This window comes from Vulpes lagopus, chromosome 10 (genome assembly GCF_018345385.1).
Source record: "Vulpes lagopus strain Blue_001 chromosome 10, ASM1834538v1, whole genome shotgun sequence".
Taxonomy (NCBI): Eukaryota; Metazoa; Chordata; class Mammalia; order Carnivora; family Canidae; genus Vulpes; species Vulpes lagopus.
In genome coordinates, this window is record NC_054833.1 from 61,240,405 (window position 1) to 61,261,701 (window position 21,297).

Here is a 21,297-nt window from a genome sequence, read left to right on the forward strand (position 1 = left end):
GGCAGACTCTTCACCTACTGAGCCACCAGGCACCCCCCAAAATAATGTTTTTAAATGCATACAGTGAAGTATGATTTTAAGATTTCAAAAGAAACCAAGTTATTCTTATTTATTTATTTGTTTATTTATTTATTTAGAGAGACAGAGAAAATGCAAGCAGGAGAGGGGCAGAGGGAGCAGGAGCAAGAGAAACTCTTAAGGAAGCGTCATGGTCATCAAGGAGCCCGATGTGGGGCTGCATCTCACCGCCCTGAGATCAACCTGAGCCAAAATTGAGAGTTGACACTTAACTTAGCTACCAAGGTGCCCCAGAAACCAAGTTATTCTGAAATACAGTTATCAAAATATTTTAAAAGCTGTGTTAATTAAAGAAGTAAATATATTCACATTTCTCGTGTAAGATCTAGAGGCAGATCTGTAACTGTTATACTTTTAAAGTGGTGATGCTTTTTTTTTATTTTTTAAAGATTTATTTATTCATTTATTTATGATAGAGAGAGAGAGAGAGAGAGAGAGAGAGAGAGGCAGAGACACAGGAGGAAGGAGAAGCAGGCTCCATGCCGGGAGCCCGACGTGGGACTCGTTCCTGGGACTCCAGAATCGCGCCCTGGGCCAAAGGCAGGCGCTAAACTGCTGAGCCACCCAGGGATCCCCTGGTGATGCTTTCTAACCATATTTTGAGATATATACAACACTGAAGGATGATATGAGATGATATGAGAAACTTGTGATTTCTTTTGTTGACAAAGCCATGGATACTGCTACAATACTAGGGTCTGTCACCCTTGCCATATTTGAAAGAAATAGATTCTAGTTTCATTTTCTCTGAATAGTTTCCCAATTCTTTTTTGCCTACCCAATCACTGCTCATTTTTCAAGACCCAGATGATTTCTCCACTCATTCCAACCTTTACCAAAATCCCATATTTCTGGAGCCTTCGTGTCTGTTATAACAATAACATCCAGCAGGGCATTTCAGTTCATAAAATTTCAACTTTGTGCTTTATCTCTCTTATTTCAGTGGAAGCAGGGATTGAGCTTGTGCTTATTTTGAAATTCCCTGGTCAGGGTCACAAACACAGTGATGTGTAGATGATGCTTTAGTGGTTCTCAACCTTGGACACACATCAGAATTACCAGCAGGTACTTGGGTTCTGTGCCTTAGGCTAGTGATTGTCAGCATGTGGTCCCTAGACTGGCTGTATTAGTATCACCCGGGAATTTGTTAGAGATGCCAGTTGTTGAACCTCACACCAAACTTACTGATTCAGAAACTCTGGGGGTGGAGAGGACAGCGTTCTGTGATTTTGATCCACACTGAAGTTTGAGAATAAATGCCCTAGGGATTCTGATTCAGAAGATATGGAGTGTAATTCAGAAGACCATATAGACCAAGTACCATTACTCAGTGAACTTCATGAAGTCACTACAGTCCAGTGTTGCTCACCATTGTATCTCCAGGCCCTGTCTCAGTACCTGACACATGGTTGGGACTCAAAAATATTTGTCAAGTAGAAGGAAGAAAGGTGATTTTGGAAGTCCATTAATTGAGTAATGAGCAACTACATGTCTAGGTATCTAATATCTTTTATAGAAATTAGGTGCAAGAAGCTCTTCTCTTTGACAGATAACTATTCCCTTTGACGAGGCCATTTATGTCAGGAACAACAATTATTTAATGATGTACTTGTGGCTCATCTAATAGCTCCAGCTAGTGATTTGAATTGTGGGAGAATTTTGAAAAATAAGCCAAAAGGTCAGACTTTGCAAACCTAAATGACTACACAAAGTTAAATTTCGCGTGATTTTTTTTTCTGTCCCAAGAACTTGCTATGTTAAGCCCTCCAGGGTTTTCTGATCTTCCTAGTATGACATGAACTCTTGCAGCCTACAGAATAAAGGAGGAAAATTCTGTGTTTCACCCTCAGGTGTAAGTAGAATAAACTAAAGCCGCAAAGGATAGTAATTTCCAGGAGACAGTGACTTAAATTAAAAAAAAGTGGTCAGAGAGCATACTTTGCTCTTTAAATAGTGTGTCCTACTATGTGCAAATCATTGTTTAAGACAAATCTTCTCACTGAAACAGTATTGCTACTCCCTAAGAGCTTACAGCCTGGAAAGATGAAAGCAGGAAGGCAAATAATCCTTCTTCTTCTTCCTCTTTATTGCTCAGCAGAGCCCTTATCTGCTGTTTTCTTTTTTATTTATCTATTTGCTTGTGAGTGTATTGTCTTTCCCTATCACTAGAATATAAACTCCAAGAATCTCTTTCAGTCATATTTGACCAGTTAGAATACTCCCTGGAGCATGATGGACATAATAAGCATTTAGATGAAATGCAACAAAGAAAATTCAAAATTAAATGTGTGCATTACTTCTTTTGAAGTATCAGATCCCATGTCTAGGTCTGCATTTTCATATCCTCTGGCAAAGAGCCATGCTCTGGATTCCCATGGCTTTGTGAGGTTCAAGTCTGGTTCTGAAATTTACTGCCCTGGGGCCTTGACCACATTACTTAACTCTTGACTCTTGCTTCCCTGCCTGCAGTACGGTAAGGACCGCAGGACAGAATGTGGCTAAGGGCACTTAGCACAATACAGGGCTAGTGTTCGCTGTTATGGACACAGAACATTTGAAGCCTCATCTTCTTTAACAAAACTTTGTTAAAAACAGAACTGTTAAAGCCTCACCCCTAGCTAGAAATTATAACTGAAAACAGAGTCTTCAGGTGCCGGGTAGCAATTTTAAAAGAAGCCTTGAAGGAATGGGGGGCTGTTGACTCAGTCCCTGTGAGGATGAGCACTGAGCTAGCCATCACACCTTGTGGGAAGTAGACTAGCACAAAGTTACATAAGATTTACAATAAGCCCATAATTACTCTGTACAGTTCCATTTGAAGTTCAATTTTTAAGTCTCTTGGTTAAGATGAGCAAAGAAATGTCCTCTGACATTACAAAATGTGTTTCACCAGGTCTGAGGACCATTGACATACAACCTGGAAGCTACAGATATTTTTATGAAACAACGACTATATATGTTACATTTAAATTTTTTTCTTGTTATTTTTTGTAGAAAGCTTGTTAGTTCATTTAAAGTGGTAAACTAAAATTAAAAAATAAAAAAATAAAGTGGTAAACTATGTCATAAAAGGATAATTTTACTCAATGACCTTGTGATGATTAACTCACCATCACTTCCAAATATAGCTCAAATTTACTCAAGCAATATTAAAGGACTGTAAGATTAGGAGCATAGCTAGAGAAATTCCCTTGGAGCAATGAGTAAAATTATGTAAGTAAAATTAAAGTGACTGGCAATAACTTTAGAACCCAAGGCAGGATTCACCTTAAGGGTATTATTGTTTATTCTGTTGAAGTAATATTGAATTGGATTTCCATTACTTGAGGCATCAGTAATTCTAACAAAAGGAGTTTTCATGGATGTGTATAAATACAGGTGTTAATATTTATATAATCAGTATTTTTTAGAGCCATGTTTCTCAAACTGTCTTTCCCTTGCTGAACTGAGATTGGTCTTTTTATGCGTTTTTCTAAAGAAGCAGCAATGTTTCCTTTGGTGTGTTCTGTGGAACTTACTTCTGATGGCTTGGGTACCTTACTTGTTAGTAAGCACCCACCTCGAATGGTCCTGGTGCTCAGTGAGAAAACCATTGTCAGATCTCTTCAAGCCTTTAGTTTCTTATCTGCAACGTTAGAGTCATAGCTATACCTTTTCTGCTTTAAGGATCAAATATGAAGTTGTGTGTAGTGTTTTATAAGTGGCAAAACACTATATATATATATATATATATATATATATATATATATATGTATATATATATAATGCTATGTGTACATATGTGTGTATACAGGTGAACAATAAGCTATTACTTCTGATGCTCCCTAACAGCTTGCTTTTATAGATCTCCCAGGAAATGCTTATCAGGGGATTTTAGTGGGTCTAGTTATTAGCTCTTCACTCTCTAAACCTCACTTGGCAACACTGAATATGACTTGGCCACCATATTTAAGAGCACAAGATAGGGCATTCTTTTCACACTGCCTTGGTTTCTTGGTTTCCCCTTTTCTTGTTTCCATTTCCCTTGTGAAGACTATTGGAAAATGAAAATTTCCAAACTTGCAAACCCTGGGTCTTAACCAGAGGAGCCTTCTTATTCCTCGACAACTACTTCTTACTGGGGAGCTAGGGCCCTAGATGGCAGAGGGACAGGCCTGGCCTGAACAAAAAGCCCTGCTGGCCAAGAGGGTCTGGCATGCATCTGGCACAAGTGTGCTTTCTCTTGTGACAGCATCTCACAGACTAGACTGAACCTTTCTGAGACTCCCATTGCTCCTTGTGTTGTTTACAGAGTGAGGAAGTAAGTCAGTTTTTCAACAATCGATAATATCTTGCTGTATGCAGTGATGAGGCTTTAAAAATGAAGTACATGGACTAGAAAGCGAAGGCTCTCCTCTTTGCCTTCTGTTCCACGATTAGCAGTTTGGAGCATGGCTCTACAGATCACGCTGTGTGCAGTTTTAATATGCACATCCAAAGATCTTTTTAAATAAAGAAATCATTCTGTACATTTAGCTCTGCACTGAAAACATCTTTTCATGTCAGAACATACACTGATATACCTGTTCCATAAGATGAATGTATGTCATTTACCTTCTGATGGACATTTCTTTCTCTTCCTTTGTCTCTCTTTCTCTTTGCTATTACCAAATGCCTCAGCAAACATTCTTGTATGTAAACACACACACACACACACACACACACACACACATATTTCTGAAGAGCACATTTATAAACTTGTTTCATACAGAGTGTTCTTTAATGCAGCTAACATTTATTTTTATACATAATGTGATATCACTATACTTTAAAAAGAAATATATGCCCAGGGCCACCGCAGTGGCTCAGTAGTTGAGCGTTTGCCTTCAGCTCAGGACATGATCCCGGAGTTCCCAGATCGAGTCCCACATCGGGCTCCCTGCATGGAGCCTGCTTCTCCCTCTGCCTGTGTCTCTGCCTCTCTTTCTGTGTCTCTCATGAATAAATAAATAAAATCTTTAAAAAAATAAGAAATATATGCCCATTTGTTCTCAACCATTTATTGTATAGTGTAACCAGCTGGTATAAAATGTTAGCTTTACCATAAACTAAATTTGCATGTACACCTGCTTCTGATTCTTCCATTGATTTATCTTTCTACAGATCCATTTCTCTGTACAGTTATGGTAAGTTATGTAGTTATAATAATCTTATATGACATTCCAGTTATGATAATCTTATAAGATATTTTCAGATCTGGTAGATCAAATCTTCAAACATTTTTTCTGCTTCAGAATGTTTTCATTATCCTCGTACATTTTCTTTTCTGGCTTACCTTCAGGATTAACTCCTCAAGCTTCATTTTAAAATTAAATTGGATTTAGGGCAACTGGGTGGCTTAGTCAGTTAAGCATCTGACTCTTGATTTTGGATCAGGTCATGATCTCAGGGTTATGAGTCAAGCGGCATGTGAGGCTCCATGCTGGGTGTGGAACCTGCTTAAGATTCTCTCTCTCCCTCTCTGCCTCTCCTTCCCTTGCTGAAATAAATAAATAAATAAATAAATAGCTTTGGATTTAAAAATTAGCACATAGTTCTGTGAGTTTGGCACAAGCATGGATTTGTGTAGGCACCATCATAATCAGGATACAGAACAATTTCATCTCCCCAGAACTTCCTCCTGCTACCCATACTTTGTTGTCATACCCTCGTCCAACCCTGACTTCTGGCCACCACTATTGATTCTGTCCCTACAGCGTTATCTGTTTGAGAATGCTATGTAGGTAGAATCCTATAGTATGTCGCCTTCTGAGGCTCACTCAGCACAATGCCTTTGAGATTTATCCAAAGTCTTGAGTTTGTTCCTTTTTATTGTTAAGTAGCACCCCATTGTATGGAGGTAGCCCAGCTTATCCACTCTTCCCTGCTGAAAGACATATACATTTGGGGCCATTACAATAGAGCTATCTTAAACACTCATGTACAGGTTTTTGTGTGAACAGAAGTTTTCATCTTTCACCGGTAAATACCAAAAAGTGATAATGCTGGGCTGTACTGTGAGAGTATATTCAGCTTTGTGAAAAACCCTACCAGACTGTTTTCCCAGAGTGGCAGTGCTGTTTTGTATGTATTTCCATCGGCCATGCCTGAGAGTCGCAGCTCCTCTGCGTCCTTACCAGGACTTAGTATTGTCAGTTCTTTCTACTATAGTCATTCTGAGCAGAGCATAGTGGTGTCTCATTGTCCTTTCAGCCTGTGAATCCTCACTAGTTCATGGTGTTGACCTCTTCTCATGTGCTTATTTGCCGTCCTTGTCTTTTTAGTGAAGTGAGTCTGTTCAAAAGTTTTGCCCATTTTAAAGATGGGATACTTGGGGCGTCTGGGTGGCTCAGCAGTTGGACGTCTACCTTCAGCTCAGATCATGATCCCAGGGTTCTGGGATCAAGTTCCACATCAGGCTCCTCTCAGGGAGCCTGCTTCTCCTTCTGCCTATATCTCTGCCTCTCTGTGTCTCTCGTGAATAAATAAAATCTTAAAAGATAAATAAATAAAAATGGGTTACTTGTTTCCTTACTATTGAGTTTTGAGAGTTCTTTGCGTATTCTGAATACAGATCTGTTGTTGACAGGGGTGGCTTGTGGGAGTGTGACCTGTGCAGTTGCCCAGACCCCATGCTCAGAAGGGCCTGCCATTTCATTTGACACTCTACTGTCATAATTTGAAGTTCTTAACAATTTCAGCAAAGGATTCACATTTTCAGTCTATACTGGGCCCCAGACATTATGTAGCTGGTCCCATGTATTGGATTGTGTGATTTGCAAATACTCTTTCCCAGTCCACAACTTGTTTTTTCATTCTCTTGGCAGTGTCTTTCCCAGAGCAAAAGTTTTTAACTGTTGGTAAAGTCCAGTTTATCTATATTTTTCTTTGATAGATTGTGTTTTTGTTGTCATGTCCAAGAACTTTTTGATCACAAGGATTTTTTCTTCCATTATCTTATAAACATGTTACAGTTTTATGTCTTATGTTAAGATATATGATCCACTTTGCATTAATTTTTTTATAGTAGATGAGATTTAGGTTTTACATTGGAACTTTTATTGGCCATATATTTAATTTATAGATTAATTTAGGAAGAACTGACATCTTTACAATGTAGCATCTTTATATCTAGGAACATGATGATGTGTCCTTCACTTATTCAAGCCATCTTTCATGTCCTGTAAAGTTTCAGTTTTATTCATATACAGTTTGTATATTTTAATATTTATTCCTATTTTTGTGGTTTTTATTGATACTTGATATGAGACTTGTTTTCCATCATGTTCTCTATTTCTTTCTAGTTGATGAAAAGAGTTGAAAAGAAGCTGTTGTTTTTTGGTTGATCTTCTGTCACAGTGGCTTCCTAAAGGGTTTTGCTAATTGTTTGCTTTAGGCAAGTTCCCAAGGAAATGACTTCTTCCCCTTACTACCCATCTCTCCCTGTGTGACCTAGAGATGGCTGTGGGGTTGAAGGTTGGTCCGTTGAACCGCCACATTGCTTCAGGGTGCTGAGTGCCCTTGTTCTCAGCAGTGGGTTTCAGGAGCTAATGGCCTCAGACAAACAATAAGCACATTTCATCAGTTCATATTCATTCAGCTGCAAGTAACAGACTAGTTAAGTGGCATTTACTTTTAAAAATGTGTTTTATTTTTCTCATACAACAAGAAATCTGTGCAATAATGCCATTGGGAATCCAAATTCTTTCCTTTTAGACTTTTTCCAAAATAAATTTTTAGTTTCAAATTATTTTAGGTTCTCGGGGAAACTGCAAAGAAAGTGCAAAGAGTTCTCATATACTCTTCACCCAGTTTCTCCTAATGTGAACATCTCCTATAACTATAGTATATTTGTTTAAGAATAACAGGTTAATGTGAGTTCATTACGATTAACTAAGCTACAGATTTTATTGAAATTTCATCAGTTTTCCCATTAAACGTGTTTTAGAATCCAAGCCAGGGTACCATCTTGCATTCATGTCCTCATATCTCCTTACGCTCTTTCTTGGCTGTGACAATTTCTTTGTCTTTGTTTGCTTTTCATGACCTTGACAGAGTACTGGTCCGGTATTTTAGAATATTTCTCATTTTGATTTTGTCTGATGTTTCCTCATACTTAGTCTAAGATAATGAGTTTTGGGGAAGAATACCATAGGGCTGGAGTGCCCTTCTCAGTGCAACAGATCAAGGGGTATGTGATACCAACATGACTTATCACTGGTGATGTTAACCTTGGGAGAGTCAATTGATCATAATGTTGGGCTTGATCACAGAGGTAGTTTCTGAGAGATCTTTTAGTCTTTATATCATGGAGAAGTCAAAGTATACATAACAGTGAAGAGAACATGCATCTATATCTAGCTTTGACAGTTATTTATGGTTGATCTTGTTTTATCTATACCTCTATCCACTTTCCCATCAGCCCCCACTGGGCTATTTTGAAGCAAGTACTAGACATCACATTTAATCTATAAACATTTCAGTGTGGATCTTTAAAAGATAAAGACTCCTAGAAAAATAGCCACAAGATCATTAACATTCATAAAAAAATGTAACTATGATTTCAGAGCTGTTTCTGTTTTCTCATTCTACCCTCCTTGGCATGCTGCTCTTTATCCTTGGTTGCAAGAGAGCCTCTCTGGCTTCAGCCATCACATATAAATTTTGGGAGATATGCAATATATGTTTTGTTTTGTTTTGTTTTTTCTTTTCTCTGTCTCATTTGTTCTACAGTGGTGGAAGTTAATATCTTCTATAACATGACCAGCATGCACCCAGAACCAAGTGGTATACTGTGCTGGTTCATTCTGTGAGATTCCTCATTCCCATTCTGCCCCCCTCTTTTATCTCATTTATGTTTTGGTAGTCAATGTTGAGGCCTTTTACAAGTATTTCTGGTTTATATAAATTTGGGACTGAGCATCTTCTTACATACAGAAACAAGAGGATCACCCTCTAGAACCCCTCAAGTAGGCTACATTCTCCCTCCACTACAACTTTGTCACCACCACCATCTCCCAGTCCCCCCATTTTTTTCTTCTCCTTTTTTTTCTCGTTTTCTTTTCTTTTCTTTTTTTTTTCTTTCTCTTCTTCTTTGGGATTCTTGGCCTTTTATTTTTTGCTACTTTGTTTTAAAATTTCTTTTTCACTTTAGTGGTTTTTTTGTTTTATTTTGTTCTGATCTTTGTTTTCAATTTCTGGTCTCTGACCACGGCAGAATCATCTAGGGTGAAATTTACTTAGGTCGTGGTTGATATTCTTGACGCAGCCCACTCATACAGCCATGGTGCACTGAGCAAAATGACAAGAAAGCAGAACTCACCACAAAAGAAATAATCAGAAACAGTTCTCTCTGCCACAGAGTTACAGAATTTGGATTACAATTCAACATCAGAAAGCCAATTCAGAAGCACAATTATAAAATTACTGGTGGCTCTGGAAAAAAGCATAAAGGAATCAAGAGACTTAATGACTGCAGAATTTAGATCTAATCAGGCTAAAATTAAAAATCAATTAAATGAGACAATCCAAACTGAAGGTCATAACGATGAGGGTTAATGAGGTAGAAGAACGAGTGAGTGACATAGAAGACAAGTTGATGGCAAAGAAGGAAGCTGAGGAAAAAAAGAGAAAAACAATTAAAAGACCATGAAGAAAGGTTAAGGGAAATAAATGACAGCCTCAGAAGGAAAAAAATCTACATATAATTGGGGTTCCAGAGTGTGCCAAGAGGGCCAGAGGGCCAGAAAGCATATTTGAATAAATCATAGCTGAGAACTTCCCTAATTTGAGGAGGGACCAAGGCATTCAGATCCAGAAGATAGAGGTTCCCCCCCCCAAAATCAATAAAACTTGTTCAACACCTTGACATTTAATAGTGAAACTTGCAAATTCCAAAGATAAAGAGAAAATCCTTAAAACAGCAAGAGACAAGAGATCCCTAACTTATATGGTGAGAAACATTACAACAGCACACCTCTCCAAGGAGACCTGGCAGGACAGAAAGGACAGGCAGGATATGTTCAGGGTACTAAATGAGAAAAACATGCAGCCAAGAATACTTTATCCAGCAAGGCTCTCATTCAGAATAGAAGAAGAGATAAAGAGCTTCAAAGATAGGCAGAGACTGAAAGAATATGTGACCACCAAACCAGCTCTGCAAGAAATATTAAGGGGGGCCCTGTAAAAGAAAGAGGATGCCCAAAGAAATAATCCACAAAAACAGGGACTGAGTAGGTATTACGATGACACTAAATTCATATCTTTCAATAGTAACTCTGAACATCAGTGGGCTAAATGATCTCATCAAAAGATGCAGGGTTTCAGACTGGATAAAAAAGCAAGACCCATCTATTTGCTGTCTATAAGAGACTCATTTCAGATGTAAGGACACAAACAGTCTGAAAATGAAAGGTTGGAGAACCATTTACCATTCAAGTGGTCCTCAAAAGAAAACTGGGGTAGCAATCCTCATATCAGATAAATTAAACTTTATCCCAAAGACTGTAGTAAGAGATGAAGAAGGACACTGTATCATACTTAAAGGGTCTATCCAACAAGAGGACCAGACAATCATGAATATTTATGCCCCCAATGGGGGAGCTGCCAATTATATCAATCTATTAATAACCAAAGTAAAGATATACATAGATAATAATACACTAATAGTAGGAGACTTCAACACGACACTTTCTGCAAATGACAGATCTTCTAAGCACAACATCTCCAAAGAAACAAGAGCTTTAAATGATACACTGGACCAGATGGATTTCACAGATATATACAGAACTTTGCATCCGAACGCAACTGAATACACATTCTTCTCAAGTGCACATGGAACTTTCTCCAGAATAAACCACATATGGGGTCACAAATCAGTTCTCAACTGATACCAAAAGATTGGGATTGTCCCCTTCATATTTTCAGACCACAATGCTTTGAAACTAGAACTCAATCACAAGGAAATTTGGAAGAAACTCAAACACATGGAGGTTAAAGAGCATCCTGCTAAAAGATGAATGGGTCAACCAGGAAGTTAGAGAAGAATTAAAAAGATTCATGGAAACTATGAAAATGAAGATACAACCATTTAAAATATTTGGGATACAGCAAAAGTGGTCCTAAGAGGGAAATACATTGCAATACAAGCCTCCCTCAAAAAACTGAAATAACTCAAATATACAAGCTAACCTTGCACCTAAAGGAACTGGAGAAAGAACAGCAAATAAAACATACACCAAACAGAAGAAGAGAGTTAATAAAGATTCAAGCAGAACTCAATGAAATACAGACCAGAAGAACTGTAGAACAAACAGATCAACAAAACCAGGAGTTGCTTCTTTGAAAGAAAAAAAAAAGAGATGGATAGATAAACCATTAGCCAGCCTTATTAAAAAGAAAAGAGAAAATACTCAAATTAATAAAATCATGAATGAAAAAGGAGAGATCACAACCAATACCAAGGAAATACAAGCGATTTAAAAAACATATTATGAGCAGCTATATGCCAATAAATTAGGCAATCTAGAAGAAATGGACGCATTTCTGGAAAACCACAAACTACCAAAACTGGAACAGGAAGAAATAGAAAACCTGAACAGCAATAACCAGGAAGGAAATTGAAGCAGTCATCGAAAACCTCCCAAGACACAAAGGTCCAGGGCCAGATGACTTCCCAGGGGAAGGGTGATAGGGTGCTTTCCTATCAAACGTTTGAAGAAGAAACAATACCTATTCTACTAAAGCTGTTCCGAAAGATAGAAAGGGATGGAATACTTCCAAACTCTTTTTATGAGGCCAGCATCACCTTAATTCCAAAATTAGAGAAAGACTCCACCCAAAAGGAGAATTATAGACCAATATCCCTGATGAACACAGATGCAAAAATTCTAAACAAGATACTAGCCTATAGGATACAATACATTAAGAAGATTATTCACCATGACCAAGTGGGATTTATCCCCGGGATGCAAAGCTGGTTCAACACTCATAAAGCAATAAATATGATAGATCATATCAACAAGAGAAAAAACAAGAACTATATGATCCTCTCAATAGATGCAGAGAAACCATTTGACAATATACAGCATCCATTCCTGATCAAAACTCTTCAGAGCGTAGGGATAGGGGAACATTCCTCAGCATCTTAAAAGCCATCTATGAAAAGCCCACAGTACATATCATTCTCAATGGGGAAACACTGAGAGCCTTTCCCCTAAGATCAGGAACACGACAGGGATGTCCATTCTCACCACTGCTATTCAACATAGTATTAGAAGTCCTAGCCTCAACAATCAGACAAGAAGAAGAAATAAAAGGCATTAAAATTGGCAAAGAAGAAGTCAAACTCTCCCTCTTTGCAGATGACTTGATACTGTACATAGAAAACCCAAAAGACTCCACCCCAAAATTGCTACAACTCATACAGCAATTCGGCAGTGTGGCAGGATACAAAATCAATGGCCAGAAATCAGTGGCATTTCTATACACTTTTTTTTTCTGTGGTCCAAAGTTCTGGTAAGATGTATGTTAAGATACAGAACATATATACATTGTCCTCGGTTACCTCAAAAGTAAGGACTCCTGCCCCATACAAGGGATGCGAGTGCACCTACAAAGCTCTACAAAGTCAGAGGGGTGGTGTGAAGCCTGTTACTGGTGATCCACCTGTGACATCCTGAAGCACCCCAAAGAGCGAGTTCCCCAAAGAGCGAGTATGTGTGGAGTGGGGTGAGGGAGGAATAAGTCCGAAGCCAAGAAGCCACTTCTAATAAATAGCTGCCGACTTGCTAAAAGTTCTTGATCAACTCCGACTGGCTGGTGGGCTCCATAAAAGGTCTTTGAAAAAATTATGTGTTTTACTCACTTATTTAAGGCCACGGAGCACCTACTCCCTGCAAGTAATTCAAAGGTGAGAGGCCTGGGAAAAGCAATGTAAGGAGGCACAAATGGCCATACAGAGGAGAGGTGGTGAGGGGGCCAGGCCTCCTTGAGTCCTGAAACTGAAGAAAGAGAAGTTAAGGAATTACTCCCATTTACAATTGCACCCAAAAACATAAGATACCTAGGAACAAACCTAACCAAAGAGGTAAAGGATCTATACCCTAAAAACTACAGAAGACTTCTGAAAGAAATTGAGAAAGGCACGAAGAGATGGAAAAATATTCCATGCTCATGGATTGAAAGAATTAATATTGTGAAAATGTCAATGCTACCCAGGGCAATTTACACATTCAATGCAATGCCTATCAAAATACCATGGACTTTCTTCAGAGAGTTGGAACAAATCATCTTAAGAATCAGAAAAGACCCTGAATAGCCAGGGGAATATCGAAAAAGGAAACCAGAGCTGGAGGCATCACAATGCCAGATTTCAAGCTCTACTACAAAGCTGTGATCATCAAGACAGTGTGGTACTGGCACAAAAACAGACTCATAGATCAATGGAACAGAATAGAGAACCCAGAAACAGGCCCTCAACTCTATGGTCAACTAATATTCAACAAAGCAGGAAAGACTATCCACTGGAAAAAGGACAGTCTCTTCAATAAATGGTGCTGGGAAAATTGGACACCACATGCAGAAGAATGAAACTAGACCATCCTCTTACACCATACACAAAGATAAACTCAAAATGGATGAAAGATCTAAATGTGAGACAAGATTCCATCAAAATCCTAGAGGAGAACACAGGCAACACCCTTTTTGAACTTGGCCACAGCAACTTCTTGCAAGATACATCCATGAAGGCAAGAGAAACAAAAGCAAAAATGAACTATTGGGACTTCATCAAGATAAGAAGCTTCTGCACAGCAAAAGAAATAGTCAACAAAACTAAAAGACAACCTACAGAATGGGGGAAGATATTTGCAAATGACATATCAGATAAAGGGCTACTATCCAAGATCCTTAAAGAACTTATTAAACTCAACAGCAAAGAAACAAACAATCCAATCATGAAATGGGCAAAAGACATGAAGAGAAATCTCACAGAGGAAGACACAGACATGGCCAACAAGCACATGAGAAAATGCGCATCACTTGCCATCAGGGAATACAAATCAAAACCACAATGAGATATCACCTCACACCAGTGAGAATGGGGAAAATTAACAAGGCAGGAAACCACAAATGTTGGAGAGGATGTGGAGAAAGGGGAACCCTCTTGCACTGTTGGTGGGAATGTGAACTGGTGCAGCCACTCTGGAAAACTGTGTGGAGGTTCCTCAAAGAGTTAAAAATAGACCTGGCCTACGACCCAGCAATTGCACTACTGGGGATTTACCCCAAAGATACAGATGCAGTGAAACACCGGGACACCTGCACCCAACAATGTCCACAATAGCCAAACTGTGGAAGGAGCCTCGGTGTCCATCAAAAGATGAATGGATAAAGAAGAAATGATCTGTATACACAATGGAATATTCCTCAGCCATTAGAAATGACAAATGCCCACCATTTGCTTAGACGTGGATGGAACTGGAGGGTATTATGCTGAGTGAAGTAAGTCAATCAGAGAGGGACAAAATTTATATGATTTCCTTCATACAGGGAATATAAAAAATAGTGAAATGGGTTAAAAGGGAAAGGAGAGAAAATGAGTGGGAAATATCAGAGAGGGAGACAAAACATGAGAGACTCCTAACTCTGGGAAATGAACAAGAGGTAGTGGAAGGGGAGGTGGGCAGGGGGTTGGGGTGACTGAGTGATGGGCACTGAGGGGGGCACTTGACAGGATGAACCCTGGGTGTTATACTATATGTTGGCAGATCGAACTCCAATTAAAAAAATATACAAAAAAAAAAAAACCCTACTATTTACAGCAGTTTTGTATCACTTTGTCATATTCTCACCTGTGCACCTCAACCATATGTGTGCATATCTGGTGACTTTCAGAAGACATTATTTTCTGTTTGATCATGTCAATTTATACAATTGGCAACACTTCCTTCAGTATTGTCAGAATTCTTGGTAAATTGGGTTTACTCACTTGGAAACGTTTGTGTGATAGTTGCTGAAGAACCAGGCTGTTTTAAACAGAAACATTCTTTTCCACTCTGGGTTATTGGATTTGAGTAATCCTCCTGTCTTCTTTGACAGCAAGTCACTCAAGAAATGGGTTGGCTTTTTTTTTTTTTAAGATTTTATTTATTTATTCATGAGAGACAGAGAGAGAAGCAGAGACACAGGCAGAGGGAGAAGCAGGCTCCCTGTGTGGGAAGCCTGATGCGGGACTTGATCCCAGGATCCTGGGATCACGCCCTGAGCCAAGGATAGACACTCAACCCCTGAGCCACTCAGGCGTCCCTGGGCTGACTTTTAAAGGAAAATTTCATAGTAATTTTCCTCTGGCTTATTTTTGGCAATCAAAACAAATAAAATCAAGAGACAGGGAAGCATTGATTCACCGTTTGAGATCTTAGGTTTATGTTTAGACTGTGGTACAGAAACGTGAAGCCTCATACTAATCTGCACACGTGCTTTAACAACAACAACAACAACAAAAGATAAAAACCGTAGGTGACAAATTCAGTAGATAAAATAGACCAACATCAAGAAAAATGGCATTCTGAATTTCGATCATGGAACTAGTCCCTTCCATGTGTTCCAGGGATGAGAAAACAATGACTTATTTCAAATCCATATTTGCTTTTCCTTTCAGTTAAATTGTTCATACTGAATAGTCTGTTTATACATCAAGAAAATTATACCTCCACCCCCCTCCACCCCCAATCTTTCATGGAAAACAGTGAGACAACTAAATCTTCCTACTAATTGCTCTGATAATTCAAACTCTTAAATATGTCAGACTCAAATTTGGAACTTCTTTAAGATCAGATACTGGAAGACAATGCAATTCATCAAGGACTCCCCTTTGGAAAATAATAATTAAAAGCTCAGACAGCTGTAATATGGTAAGTACAATGATCATGGAAGAGATGTCGGATTAGAACAAAACAGTTCTTAAAAGGGTAGAACAGTTGTGAAGGGCTAGCAGATTACTACATGAGGACCCAGTGACTGCCAGTAGCCAAGAATTGTCAAGGACCCGTTTTCAAATCCGTCAGCAGTAAAGGTGGAGAAGGTATGGAAGGAAAAGGGGTTGGGACCCTTTTACAGATACTCAGTGAGGTTTTTTTTACTAGAGGAACTCTGTGGAGAAAGAGTGACCTAAAAGCTTGCCTGGGTCAAGGGAAAGATCTTGACTGCTCTACAACCTTAAGTTCCCTAGGAGGAGCTCATGATCTTAGCTCTGGAAGCAAAAGAAGCCACTGAAGGCCCAGAAAGGGAGAGGAAGGTGAGGAAGGCAATAGGTCAAAGAAGTAGATCTTGAGTGGAATGCAGAGTGGGATGAGGAGTGGAAATTGGGGATCAGAAGTTAATGAGATTTCTGATTGACTGTGTGGGCCCCTAGGGATGGGGAGATGAAGCCGAAACAATGTGAAAGAGTGGGGAGCTTGTGAGGAGGAATTGCAGACAGGCTAGATGGGGTCTTGTAGGCCCAACGTGCTGCCCAGTACAATGTGTCTGAGTTCAGCAAGCGTGTTTTGAAATGGCTCCTTCTACTGATGCATCCAGTGGTTAACTGGGCTCTCTAGCTACCCTTTTAAGAAGACAACATGCTCTAAACTGTAGGATTTATTTCATTGCCTCTCTTTGCATCTGTCCTCTCTAGAATGTGCCTATAGTGTTCTGAGTCTCTCTGCTTGCTCGGTCGCAGGCCACCATCCCCACCTAAAACTTGAGTGAAAAATCCCATACAAGGCCAGCAGCCCCTCTCTGTTGGAGGACATGGGATGAAAACAGCTCTTTTTTCACTCAACCTTTTGCCACCCTGTTCCTCTAATGAATACACTGAACAAAGTCTATGAAATTTCTTTACTCAAGGGATAGAAGGGGTAGGTTAAGTGATCAGCTCTTGATTTGGGCTCAAGTCATGATCTCAGGGTCATGAGATTGAGCCCCACAGCAGGCTACCATGCTCAGTGGATTCTTCTTGAGATTCTCTCTCCTTCTCCTCTCTGCCCCTCCTGCTTGTGCTCTCTCTCTCTCTCTCAAATAAATAAGTAAATCTTAAAAAAAAAAAAAAAAAAGAGAGAGAGAGAGAGAAAAGAGTATTATAATGTAGGAGAGTAAAAAGCTAATAAGAGCTTTCAGTTGAGTGCTTGCTCTACCTGCCGTGGTTCTGAGGGCTCTATATGCTTCATTTGTTTAATCATTACAACAACACTGTGTGGTATTATTGTGATTTCAGTTTTACAAAAGAGGAAACTGACAACCAGGGAAATTTAGTAACTTCCCCAGAGTCACACGTCCACCTAGTGAATAGTACAGCAGGAAATGTAAGCTCAGGGAGTGTGGCTTCAGAGCCTGCATCCCCAGCCACTGTGCTGCTTACAGGCTCTCTTTAGGGAACACCTGGGAGACAGACCTTCCCAAGGAGGTCTTCCCCTTCACCCCACGCCTAAGGTGGCTTTCCTGCTCTGGAGCTTGGGCCTTTCCTTCCTAAGCTCCTTTATATGCAAAACTTTACATCCTTTCCTTCAGCTCCCTACATGCAAAACTTCCACTCCTTCTCATGGAAATCTCCACCATATCCCACTGGGAGAATCCCTAGTCCCTATATTTCTATCCGTTCCCTATTTACATTTTCCCAAAAGTGAGTTCCATAATCTTGAACAACACCCAGAGCTAGGCAAGTGGGAAGGGATGCTCATTAGTGCGCAGGCTGTGGGAGGGGGATTCTCATTTCATAAATATATGTGGACACAGATTTCCACCCCTTTCCACTCCCCGCTTCCCAATTCCACTTTCATTGTGAGTCTGGCAGTTCATTCACTAAATGATTTCTTAAAAGTAGGCATATCTCCCAAAAATGGACATTCACTTTTTAAATAAAAAGGCTTATTAATATAATTTATTATTTTTAAGATGTTATTTATTCATGAGAGACACAGGCAGAGGGAGAAGCAGGCTCCCTGTGTGGGGACCCTGATGCGGGACTCTATCCCAAGATCCTAAGCCAAAGGCAGATGGTCAACCACTGAGCCACCCAGGTGTCCCAGAGGAATCACTATAAATACATAATATTAATACTAACTGAAGTCAGTAGTTTACATTACACTTTCTGTGTTGCACAGGCTAGGGATTTTGACAAATGAATAATGTCATGCATTCACCATTGCACTCTCATATGGACATTAATTTCTTTTTCAGGGATGCCATATATTGATACCGTATTGATGAAAGAATTTTCCTGTCTGTCCCTGAATGGAAGTCAGTGGGCCCCTGTTATGCTGAGGAATTTTGAATGTCCTTTCTGCTTTGGAGATGCTTTCTGCTGGCATCCCTAAAAGAACTACTAAGTATTACATAATACTTCCAGTGGGGTAAGAAATGTCATGATCACTGGAAAACTTTCCTAAAATCATGAAAAACACTGAGTTCCAACACACTTGGCCCCAAAGGTTTTGAGTTTGGAATTGTAGACCTGTATTCCCAGCATCCCCAGCAGGATCTGTGGCAGCACCTCAGAATCACACATTTTAATGTTTCAGTAGTGAAATGATCTTTGCACATGTTCACACTAAGTGGGAAAAATGGAGGTAAATATCTCCACATCAGTTTAAGACAAGTCTTGTTGCCAAGGTGAAAATCTATCCATTGTTTAAAAAAACAAAATTCATCTGAGTAAATGTGAAGATCTAGTTGGCTTTATTAAGTGATTCATGAATTGGGGAGGATGCCCTCTAGAAGAGGTGGGACCTCAGAGGAGTTGTGCAAAATGGAAGGATTTTTTAGGAAGGAGGCTGAGGCAAGAAGTTATTAGCAGAAGGAAAGGACTATTTTGGGCAAGGTCACCTTCCCTTAGGGGAAGGGCAGAGAACCTTATCATGCAGATTACCTCATCTTCCTTTGGAGGATGGAGAGGGCCCATGTGGCAGATTACCTCATTGATACTGACCAGACATTCCTGACCAATTGGTTAAGGGTACATTTCTAGGGGAGGTTGAAATTGAAGTTAAAATAGATATTAAGCCTTAATTTGGTGACTTGGCCTAGCATAAGTGACTCCATCTTGGGCCTATGATTTTCTTTTTAACTTTCTCTCCCTCCCTCTCTCTCTCTCTCTCTCTCTCTCTCTCTCTCTCAAGTTTCGTCTTTTCAAAGCATGTGGATTTCACAGTTTCAGATAAGGGATGGCCAACCCAGACAATACAGATCAAAGTGGAATTGATGCCATTATAAAAGGGACCATGGACATGTAGAAGGGCAGTTGGCTCATGTCTGTACCCAGTAGCTGAATTTGATTTCAGAAAAGAACTAATAAGGGAATAGAGCTGGTGGATAGTGACTATTTGTGTAAGAAGTTTCTTAAAGTATATCAGTTAGTATGTTTTTATTAAAAGTAAATTCCAATTCAAAGAAGTGAAAACAGCAAGTACATCTGCTAATATACTTGGAAAAGCCAGAGAGAGGATGAGTATAAGGCAGGCTTGATCCAGAAACTCAGTGATATTATCAAGGACACAGATTCTTTGGTCTCTCTTCTTTCCCGTGCCAGTTGTTTGCTCTAAGGTTGGCTCTCGTTGTGGTTCCAAAATGGCTGCCAGTAGCTCGCAGGTCTCCACGAGTCCCCACTCAAGTCCCGAGGAGAGAGAAAGCACTTGTGTCTTGGACAAGCTAAAGTCACATACTCCTGTCTGTGGCCAGGAGCCGGGACTGCAGTGATTGGTTTAGCTGAAGTTATTAGTCTTCCAACTAGCTATGCATATCCTTGAGGGTAAATGAAGCCTTTCAAAATGGTACACTGACTTAGTTTTACAGTAGTCAATATATTCATTTTTCATACTCACTCTTGCCTAACATTGATGTACCTGAGAACCTCTCTGCAGGTGAGGCTTTGGGCCAGTTCTTTTCATTCCCTTTCTCATAATCACCCTTCTCTTGCTCTACCAATGCAGGAGCATGTCTCAGCCATCCCAACTATTACTATGGTGCCCTGACCCAGGGCATAAAAATCTCTGGGGCACATTCCAAAAGGTCAGATTTGCAGTGTTGCTATTGAACACACTCTTTTGATCAAGGCTTTATGACTTTTCCTGTCTTAGCCCAAAGCATGACTTGGGAAGCCAGTATCAGATCACCTTGGTGTGTTCTGAACCCAGACTAAATAGCTGGAGCAGTGAGGTGGTTTCCATCAGAAGCCCCAGCTGTGCTGAGGGAAAGCATCCTTCCAGAGGGAAATTCATGAGAACAAAGCAAAGGGGAATAGTAAGAAGGAAAGTGGTGGTGGCTTGATTTCCTGGTGCCCCCCCCCCCCCGCCCCCAATCAGACATCTGGGGTTCAGAGGTGAGATGTTTACCATGTTTAACATTTGTGTTTGGGCTGAAAAGTGAAGAAAAGCTTCATTTGACAAAGAAGAAGTCTATTTGGCTACAGGTTTGACAGTGAGGTCTGCATTTGCAACATGATTATATGACAGATATTTTCTATAACTCTAGTGAGTAAAATCTGCTGTTCCAAGGTTTCTATGAAATACATTTAAACCACGTGATAAACATTTTATTTTGTAAAAACATGTTGGTAATGCTTTATTGAAGTTAGCAATACTTTTATTTTCCATGTCCTCTCTGGGTATATCAGGTTAAATCAAGTGTTTCTTAGCAAAAGAATAGCAAGTATAATTAACAGTCATTTTCTATCTAGGCAAAGCCTTTTGATATAATTCTTCCCAATTGAAAGAGTGAATGGCTCTAACTGGGAAACAAGTCCATTAGCAAGACATGTGACTTCCAAATCTTTGTTCCCAACAAAATTAAAGAAAAACTCTGACTTCCAGCTAGCTTTAAGAATAGTTTTTCATAGACCACTGTGAGATTTTTGGCATGTAACCTGTGTGCATAATAATAAGATATTAATTTCTATGATAAAATTATTTCTCTTGCTTCCATTTATTTATAGGAATGAGGTCTCAGCACTTGCATTTATAAAAAGAAAATATAACAAAAGAATTAATCTTATTTTTGAAAATTTCTCAAACTGAGTAATGTTTATTCATGGATTTACAAACTAACTAAAATATAAAGGTAGCCCCATTTATCTCATTAAAAAGGATTTTCTGATAACAATTTTATTATTCATGTTTGGACATTATTTATCAAATCTGTCATATATTTATATTTTTGATCGAATTGTAA